The 10,938-nt window shown below is 30.3% G+C and overlaps 1 long non-coding RNA gene across 3 annotated transcripts; it reads left to right on the top strand.

Annotated features, from left to right (window-relative positions):
- The first annotated feature begins 5,202 nt into the window (after positions 1 to 5,202).
- Positions 5,203 to 6,610, top strand: LOC129288690 (uncharacterized). Of its 3 annotated transcripts, none has more exons than XR_008588047.1 (2): positions 5,203 to 5,820; positions 6,040 to 6,610. It is a non-coding gene; the product is annotated as an uncharacterized LOC129288690 (long non-coding RNA). The 3 variants fall into 3 exon arrangements; XR_008588045.1 differs by having other exon boundaries at positions 5,894 to 6,610; XR_008588046.1 differs by having other exon boundaries at positions 5,203 to 5,951.
- The last annotated feature ends 4,328 nt before the right edge of the window (positions 6,611 to 10,938 follow it).

The raw sequence follows: 10,938 nt of genomic DNA, 5'->3' as shown, positions 1-10,938 counted from the left end.
CTACATATAATTTTAAGTTAATTATATGTTGACTGCACAAATCCTAAGAGCAGTAGTTTTTACAAATCTTTCTCTAATTTTGCCAACTAACCTGAACCTGAATCAACAGCTTGTGACCATTCTATCCTTTTCCCCATTTATTATTATTATTATTATTATTATTATTATTATTATTATTATTATTAAAAAAAATCATGATGCCCACCTACCTTTATTATTATTATTATTGCTATTATTATTACCCACAAGTTTTTGAACTTAGGTTCTCTCTATTTCTTTTCAACCATGCAAGTCACAAGTTTCTTCATATTAAAGGCAATCTTGTTCGAGGTACTGTCAAGTATTAAATGTGAGTACCCCTTTCAGTAGAATTTGAACTCAATTAACTATGTTGTGATGGATTTAGCCTCTTCTATTGAAACTAACTCTTGTTGGTGATGTCTAGCTACCTATACTGGGAAGACAGGAAGAATATTCCAGTAAGAGAAAATGGTAGGGATTTTTTTTTTTTTGTAAAAAAAGAAGTTTAAATGAGTTGAGTCTAAAAACACACTACCCGAATACTTGATGTTCTCATTTCTTTAACCAAAGTCCTCTGCTGAAATTTTATTGAAGAAGAAAAGTCTATATGTAGCTTACAAAATGGAATGGAATGAAATGAAATAAAATGAATTTTTTTAGCTATGAAATGAAATGTCAATTGTATTTCTGGATAAAAATTTATCATAAAGTAAAAATAATTGATGAGCTGTATCATGATTTTCTTATAATCAAAGAGGATTTGTATATTTGATATCTGAAAAAATATTTTCTAAAAAATAAAAGAAGAATGTATCTCTCAAGAAAATTAGATAGGTGCATTTCCCATGAAATGAAGATTAATGAACTCTAAGTTCTAGGGGTGTTCACGGGACGGGACGGGATCGGGACATCCCCATCTCATATCCCGTCCTGAAAAAAAAAATCGAGATTGAATTTTAGTCTCATGTCCCGTCCTGTCTCGAAAGTTATCCCGTCCCATTAAGAGTCTGGATGGGATTGGGACAAGATCGGGACATCTCGCCGTCCCGATAAATAGGATAATATCGAAGAAAAATTTGGATAATAATGTTCATTAAAATTTTAAATCATATAATTTATTAAGTTTAAAATCAAAACAATACAAGTATATAAATCACGACAATTTAAAGTCAATAATTGAATTATATTAATCACAACTATACATTATAATAGCAAATACAAGTGATATTTATGCTATAAGAGTAGCAACAACAAGCAAGTTAAGTACAACATTAAATCATTATTCTTCTACTTTAGTGAAGATGTACTAAGCTAATTACTCTTCTAAAAAAAAGTAAGAAATATGTTATAAATAAAAGTTATTAAATAGATAGATATAAGAACAAATTATATTAATATAATTAATATATTATAAAGAAAGATATCACCATATTTACTCCATGTCATTAAAATTATCAATATAAAAAAATTTAGTTTTAAATAAGAATTGCAAGTATTGAAATTATAATTGATATAATTAATATAAGTATAAATTATATTAATATAATTAATATATTTAAAATGAAAAATAATATATACAATATTCGGTACGGGACGAGATGTCTCGATGGTAATCTCGTGTCCCATCCTGTCCCGAACCTCTTTCCTGTCCCGTCCCTTAAAATCTTGTCCCGATTATTTTCGAGTCGGGACCGGGCCAATCAGGATGGGTTTAAGTTGAACACCCCTACTCATTCGCATGTGTCTTCCACTATTTTTCATAACTTGAGAGCCACGCATATTTTAATATTATTATATGGAAATTCGGCACGAAATTTTGCAGGAGCGCGTTCTGATCATTTCTTACGAGTATTCAAATTCAGGCCCTTCCAACACGCCCTCGTAAACTCGCTGCCTCGTCCATAAATAATTATCCCCCGGGCATGATCACTATCTCGAATATTTATAATTTTACGTTACTATTACGCAGCATAGCCAGGGCAAGAAGCAACGAATTGAACTCAAATGTTCGGGGACATGATCTACTGCTTACTTTTAATTGTTCAAATTCTACTCCCGACTTCACATCCATGTCATCCATTTTTAATCAATTCATTAATATCATGACGTGAAGGGGAAGGAAGTCGTCGTCGATCGGCTGGTAAGGATTAAAATTACGATGTTTGGAGTAGAAGAGTAATGGATATATAATAAATAGAAAGAGTGAAAGCAGTGCCTGGGAATTAGTTTATTTATTTATTTTTGTTTAATATCTTTTCTATTTATGACCATCACTCCCATTTCATACGGTCAATTAATGGATCGCTCGGCTTACATTTTTAGTGATCAGAGTTCAACATTTTTGATAGTCTGAATTTAAATTTTATTTGTCAGTAATTGGATGGTTGTTAATTAAATAGGCGGTTTGCTCATTACACAAAGAATGACATGACATGACATAATTATGGAGTCAATTGTAGGGAGTAAATAGGTTCTCACAAAGAAATATAATCCTGATGGTAATCTCAATAAATATAAGACACGATTAGTTGCAAAAAGCTTTACTTAAACTTATAGTATTGATTACCAAGAAACCTTTACACTAGTGGTGAAATTCAATGCTATAAATTTCTACTTTCTCCTACTGCTAATTTAGACTGGCCATTATTTTAGTTAGATGTTAAAAATGCCTTCTTAAATGGAGACTTGAAAGAGGAAGTGTATATGGGGATTCCATTAGGACTGAGAGGTCCAAAAAATGCAGGTAAAGTATTTAGATTGCACAAGTCACTATATGGTTTAAAACAGTCACCTAAGGCTTGGTTTGAAGTTTACCTGTGCTATAAAGGGATTTGGCTATGTTTAATGTCAAGCTGATCATACATTATTTGTGAGATAGTTTAGTCAACGAATAACTATTCTAATTGTGTATGTGGATGATATATTATTGATTGGAAATGATGAAAAAGAAATTGTGAAACTAAAACAATGCCTAACTGATGAATTTGAGACTAAAGACTTTGGAAATCTAAGATATTTTCTAAGTCTAGAGGTTGCTCGCTCTTCACAAGGTATTAAGGTATCACAGAGAAAATATATTCTAGATTTATTGAAGGAAATTGGAATGCTAGGGGCAAGACCTGCTGATACCCCAATGGAACTAAATTGTATTTTGGAAGTGAAGCCTAATGGGAAGGTAGTGAATAAAGAAAGATATCAAAAATTGGTGGGAAAACTCATATTTATCTCACACAAGATCCGACATATCCTTTGCAATAGGAGTTGAGTCAATTTACAAGCAATCCTTAGAAGGAACATATGGAGGCAGTATATAGGATTCTTAGATATTTGAAAACCGCACCTGGAAAGGGTTTATTCTTCTCAAAAGGGAATAAGAAGAATGTAGAAATCTATATAGATGGCAATAAGAGAGCGCTGGGATCAGAAAATGTAACAGATGTGGAAATTTACACTGATGTAAATTGGGTAGGAGCCATCTATGATAGGCGGTCCACCACTAGATATTGCACATTTGTATAGGGCAACCTAGTTACTTGGAGAAGCAAGAAACAACTAGTTGTTTCTAGAAGCTCAGCAAAAGTTGAATATAGAGCATTAGCTCTTGGAATTTGTGAAGGTATATGGGTTGTACAACTGTTGAAGGAACTTGGAGTAGAAATGAAGGTTCCTATAAAAATGTGGTGTGATAATATGGCAGCTCTCAAGATTGCAAACAATCATGTTCAACATGATCGTACTAAGCATGTTGAGATTGATAAGCATTTCATCAAAGAGAAAATTAAAGCTAAAATCATAGATTTGGCATATATTCTCTCAGGAAATCAAGTTGCAAATATGATAACCAAGCCTCTTGTTAAAGTAAAATTTGCAAAGATGATAAGCAAACTAGAAATGATCAACATCTATTCATTAGTTTGAGGGAGAATATAGAGAGTGGGCTGATGGGGCACAGGCCTATTAGCTAACTTAACCTAACCCTAAACCTAGTCCTATTTTTTGTTATGATTGTTTTTCTACTGATTCTTAGGGATTAGATATTATTTTATTATATTTTGTTCTGATATGATATTATTATCATATCTGCCTATGCTTTATAAATATTCTTCTCGTCTTTGAATAAAAGTGAAGTTCGGTTTTCACAAAATCATTAGTTATTTACCCTCGTAGATTGTGTGCTCAAGTTTTGTTACTTGTTCTACAAAGTCTTTAAAATATTAGCTTTTAATTGATTTTGAATATACACTTCATTGATTTTATTTAATAAATGATAGTATTTTTATTTATTTACTTTAATCTATTTTATTTTACAAGAGAAAGCATTAAGGCTATTTCGTTATTGTAAATTTAGTGGTTTAATATTTTTGAAGCTATATAGGATTTCTTAATCTTCAAGTTCATAATTATATTATATCGATTGTTCCCAGCTATTATATTTAAATTTTTAATATTTGTAGTTAGCAAGTGCGCTTCTTTCATTCAAATATAAATAAATTATTCTCTTTTAGCATATTAGAATCAAGTAAATTTAATTCATTCACATTTTATTATTATTATTAATATCTCTAGATTTAGTGAGTTATTATCCTGAATTATTTTTCTTTCAATTATACCATATAATGGTAAGTTTATTATTTGTTTTAAACTATATTATGTGGAATGTTATTTACTAAAAAATTCTTTTAATTTCAGATTCATTAATTGAAGTTAAAACTCCTGTCGATCATTGAAAGAGTTACAACTGTGTTAAGTGGATATTTATTTTAGAACCGCATTTCCTTTTAATGTAAATTCTGAAGTCTATGTATTATGCTTTGGGAACATAGGTTAAGGCACTCCACGATAACTATATTTAGATTCCTGATCTCTTATTATGTTGTTTATCTATCTGTTGTTAGAGAGCAGAGCTCCATATTCAAATTGTTGTTTCGTTAACTTTTGTAGAGATTTCAAGAGGTTCCATTTATACGGAAGATGGTGCTGAAATTTTTACAAAAGGGATAATATTTTGATTTATGTGATAAGTAATATAGGTATATTTAATTATGCTAATAATGTGTCAATAGTTAAATTTTTGAAATTTTCTTTAACAGAGCCATTAGGAATGTGTGTTTGTATATATATCTTATATCGGTCACCCTTAAGTTTTGGGGCATGACAAGGATGGTTCTTATACATGTTTTTGGAGGCATTTTTTAAAAATGCAATCACTTACAGGACAGTTGATTGTAAAAGTTGTCCTATATTTCTTTGAATCTCTAGATCCCCAGACCTCAATCCACCATTTCTTCCCCCTCTCAAAAGTTCAACCCTCACAAGTGCCTTGGTGTTCTCTCTTCTCTCGCCATCACCCACTTCATCGGCGTGTTCGAAGGGGGTCTCGATTGAGTGACAACCAAAAATGCACAGTGCTGCTGTTGGGCAACGATTGGAGGCTTGCTCTCTTTCAAGCAATTGAAGGCGATAAAGGGATGTCGCGTGTGATGACGAGGATTCTTGAGCAAATGGAGAGTGGATGTGGTTTGGCGGTGCTGATGATGCGATATTGATGGGGCTAAGGATCTCAAGCATTCTTGTGTCATCTGGGTTTGCAACTTTGTTCAATTGGATGTTTGATCTGTTGCCACAAGGGGTTAAGCTGAGAAGGGGATTAGGGGACACTGCAGAAGGGCTGTCTACTTTGTTTTCTGGGAATCTTGGTGGTTGGATTGCAACCACCCAAGCACCATGAAGACATTGTTTTGTTGCAGCCAAGGTTAGGGGGTTTTCTGGTTGAGCTTTTGGTTTATTTGGTCACCCCTGGTAGGTTTTAGACTTTTCCTTTGTGTTTTAGTTTTTTAAGCATTCCCAGATGTTGATCCTTCTTTAATTTCAGATAAACTGTCAAGTAGTTTTAATAACATGCTCTTTCTCCAGTAGAAACTCGACCATAGGTATTTATTATGTGCTTCATTTTCACACACACACACACACACACACACACACATATAGATAAATTCATGTTATTTCTTCTTCGATCAGGTACCTTGGTTAGAAAGTGCGAAGCAACTGGCACAAAACGAACAGTAGGAGAAACAGGTGAATTTTATTTTCATCGTATAGTTGAAATTTTATTATTGATGTGATTTGAACATGTACAGTTTGAATGGAATGTGAGAACATAGATCACTATGTGGTCTGACAACAGGTAGAAAAGTTCTATGAACTTTGGCGTGATGTTTAGTACTCTATGATTGCATTTAAATTGGAAACAAGTACTGGAGTGGGCTTCTACGTGATTATTATGGTGCCAGAGCAGCTATTTATTTTAAATATTAGATAGAAAGCTTAGAGAGAGACAAGGATTTTAGGCTTAAGGAATGGAGGAGGGAATGGATAAAGCTTACCTGTTTATATATTGGTCATGTAAAATACCTGTTTATCACTTTCTTGTAGTTCACTAAATCTAATAATGATTTGGGACATATAATTTATTAACCCACGTCATAAGCACATGGGGTCCTCAAAACAACATAGACTTCCTTCCTTTCACTGCCATACACTCGGCATGCTGAAGATATTCATCATGTAAGAGCTGTTATATTCCAGATAACTTGTCTCTTTTTTAAGAACGTATGGCATGGAATGACTTGTTCCCTGTCCTCATGCTTACAGATTTAACTTTGAATTTGTGATCTTGCTTAGCTGAAAAACGACTTTTGGATAATCATATTTATGAGTTATTAATCTATGAAAAGTGACTTACGTATCGTATGTATAAATATTGATGGGTTGTGGTTTTGGTGTGAAATAGGGGATATGACATTGAAATCCTACTATATTAATACTAATACAACTTGGTTCATTTGATTTTTTTTTTTGTTTTTTTATGTATTACATAGTTGCTTTGCTTCTAGGTCGAAATCATGATTTCACCAATGATTCTTTTTTTTTTAAAAAAAAAAATCTTATAGGTGATCACCCGCTGTTGGAAGGTTTGTGATTATGGATAGAGATTGATTTCTTTCTTTGCCTTTGTATGTCCTCTTTTCCTCTCCTTATTAGGTTGTAATTTTTGGAATCTCTTTTGTCAATGAACTGATCTGGTCATGACGTAACTTCCTCTCTGATTTATTCCTATAGCCTTTTCGGATTTGGTTGGTTCACTTTATTTCTGAACTTCTTCTCAAAGCAAGAATATCTTGCTTCACCTTCATTAATAGGTCATAGCTATTATTTTGACTATTCTTTGCTTGCTGTAATTAATTATATCCCCTCTTTTTTAATGAAATGTGCCACCAACATCCCTCCTATATGAGGGCAATTTTTCTTTTTTTAATAGCAAATGCCTCCAACCATCCTATATATGACACATGTAGGACAGTTTTAAGAACCATCCTTCATCTATCTCTGCAATAGTGGACGGTGTTCTCGATTAGGCAAAACAATCGCCTTCTATGACTATATCGATTTCTTGTGATATACAAGATGATAAAAGAAATAGACAAATTTTTTTTAAAAAAATATTAATTCTCAACATTGATTGTGAATTGATATGAAAAGTGAATTTTTATACTAATTAATACTAAAATCGGCGTAAAAAATATGCCTTTTTTACACTAGTTTTGGCATTAATCAATGTAAAAAATATACTTTCTATACACCGGTTATGAATTCATAATTAATATAGAAAATTGAGAAATTATTATTTTTATTTAATTTTTTGCTACGTTCTACACATGTAAAAGATTAATTTTCCACACTAATTATATAACATTGCTTATAATCATATAAGATTTTTAACTGTTATAACAGAATTTCTAACCGTGCCAAAAGCCTATTTTAGCACTAGTGTTATTAAATGCAAACACTGACCTTTCACATTTGGAGTTAAGTGAGATTAAAAACTAATATATGGCAAATTAAACTTTCAAAAATAAATTATCATTTTCTAACGACATATCACACGTCAACCACCTTATTTATTTTTTTTAATAGAAGAATTTAAGTTAACACTCAAAATCAAGTTAACTATAAAGGAGGCATAAAGGAATATGAAATTTCTTTGCAGGACCAAAGGTTCTAATTATAATTAAATATATTGATGAAATGATACAAATGCCCCTACCTCTTTCTTTTTTTTTTTTTTTTTGTTTTCATCCTTGGCTACTTAAGCCACTGCGCTGGTTGCCGACAAGGAGGCCACCTTTACTGGTGGCTAGCCCCTCACCACTGGTCGTCAGAGCTTGAGCAAAGCAGTCAAACCTAATCAAAGGGGCCAAGGGGGTTAGAGAGATTTGAATTATCGCCAAAACTAACATCATTGCGTCCATAATTAACCAAAGTTCATGAAGTGCTTAAAAAAAATAAATTTACAACATATATATTTTTTATTTAATATAATATTGATAACTTGTTAATATTAAAATAAGAAGTTAAAAAATTAAACTAGTTGAATTTTAGATATTGACAACTTTTTTTTTATGTATAAAAAGGTCATATTCGATTATTTATAAGTGATTATTCTATTTGGATATGAACAATAATGCATTCATGATTAACCAAAACTTATAAAAAATTCTTGAAAAATAAATTATAACATATAAAATTTTTTTGTTTAATATAATATTGATAATTTATCAATATTGAATGAACAAGTTTAAAACAAAAAATTGAAGAAGTTAGGTTTTAGAAATTAACAACTTTTTTTATATATGAACAAGTCATGTTTGAATATGTATGAGAAATTATTCAAATATAAACAACAATGCGTTCATGATTAACAACTCATATAAATACTTAAAAACAAAAGTTATAATATATATATATATATATATATTTTGTATTTTGTTATTAGATGGTTTTAGTAGTTCAGTAGCATATTATTTTTTGCACAACCAAGGCATCAAGGGTTTTCCTTAAAAAGAGGCAGGGCCGTTTGCATCATTTCAGCAAAATATTTAATTACAATTAAGGCATTTGGGCCTACAAAGGAATCAAATTCCTTTGGGCTTTCTTTGTAGTTATTTTAATTCTGAGGGACCTAACTGAATTTCTACCTATGCTATTTCCTCTTCATTTTGGATCACAATTGTCTATATATGGCTGCAAATTGTCGAAACTCAATAATGTTGCCATATGATGGACCACATTTGTGTTGATTTTTTCTACATTTTGGACCACTAGTGATTTCAGTGAAGCAATCTTTGAAGTTATGCATCCTCATAAGGTATACTTTTTTACTTCTATTTATAAGACAAATAAAAAATATTTATTTTAATTCTATTTATATGACATTTTAATGATTCCTAAGTCTATCCTTATAGTATTTTTATCCATAATAAATGTTAGAAAAGATATTAAAAATGTTAGGATATTTAAAAAAAAATATGTGAGTTTAATAAAGATAAGGGAAAATTGCCAAAAAATCCTTTCTTAGGAGGGAAATTGTTTATGATCTTGCACTACAAACCTATCGCTTTGCACTTTGCACTGCAAACATAACCTTGCACCCAAAACTTGTGAAAATGTCATGTTAGCCTTCAAAAATGTTATGTAATTTGCATGTTTGTGGTTTGAACAACTTGTTATCCATGTTACTTTTTTATAAACCATCACTTTTACAATAATAGGTTATACTTTCATGAAATTTGCACTTTTATGGTATGCAAGGCAATATAGGCTTGAGGTGTAAGGTGTTAAACTTGATATGTAAGATTATAGACTTGAGGTGCATTTAGTCTTTAAATTAGTCTTGGCCTCTTAAAATAATTTTCATTTTAAGAAAGGACATTATGATAACTTTTTTTAGAGATAAAGTTGTAAACTTATCTAAATTTTTCCTTCAGCCTGATGCAGAAAGAGGCCAAAGCCCAACTAAGCGACTCGTCAATTGTCATCATCTTTCATCCAAAGCGTTAATTGCATCAACTTGCATAGTTTCTTTCAGACTAAAATACAGAAATTGCATCGTTGCTGGCACGCCTCTTTCATTGCACCACCACTTATCCTATCCGCGTGCCGGTCTCCATCGACTTGACTTTGAAATTTAACATTAAAATTGATCAAATTTGAAATCCATAGATATTTTTATAAATATTTTAAAATTTTTATATCTTAAACTCCTAAGACAGGTGAGGTTAACCATCGTTGTCATTATTAAGAAATATTAATTATAATTTTAAAATTATAAAAAAATGTAACTGTTTTATTCATAATTAATAATCATGATAAATTGTTGATTAGAAATTCAAATAAAAATAAATAAATAAAAGATAAAATTAGAAAAGAGTTGTTAATTACTTTAATTTCAATTTATATTAAGGACCATAAAAACTTTTAAACTTCATCTTATATTAATTACTGAAGAGAGTACATATTATATATATTATAGTACAAAATTTCAAAAAATAATTGCACATTTTACTATATAGATTTTTTATTTTATATTAATATTAAAGTAAACTTTATAGTTTATAACAGTATATTTATAATTAACAAAATGGACAATTTATCACCTCAAGTTCCTATCTACAATACATATAAATGAAAATCATTTGTTATACGTACATTCTCTATAAGATATTGCATTTTTTTTATAAATTAAAAGTATTTTTTTTAATGCGCAATTAATAAGATTTTTTAAAATACTATTAAATATGATGTGTATTTAATAAGGTTTTATAATTGAGACACCCCATTAAATAAGAGTAATATAGAAAAAGTTTGTTATTTTAAAAATAATTAACTAAGTTATTGAAAAGTATAATATATAATTCAATTAAAAGTGGCTTATAATACTTAACATGGTGAGCAATAATGTAATATATTTGGTTGCAACATCAAAAGTTAGTACAAAATGTGCTCTTACCATTTGTGATAAGAATATTTAATAAATAATTAATATCGAATTATATCTTATTAAATTTTTTCCTATTAATA

The sequence above is a fragment of the Prosopis cineraria genome, unplaced genomic scaffold, assembly GCF_029017545.1.
Source record: "Prosopis cineraria cultivar Desert tree isolate PC_DT_omini unplaced genomic scaffold, ASM2901754v1 PC12, whole genome shotgun sequence".
In the NCBI taxonomy this organism is placed as follows: domain Eukaryota; kingdom Viridiplantae; phylum Streptophyta; class Magnoliopsida; order Fabales; family Fabaceae; genus Prosopis; species Prosopis cineraria.
Note: the sequence above shows the minus strand (reverse complement) of the source record. Positions and strands in the feature narration are given on the sequence as shown.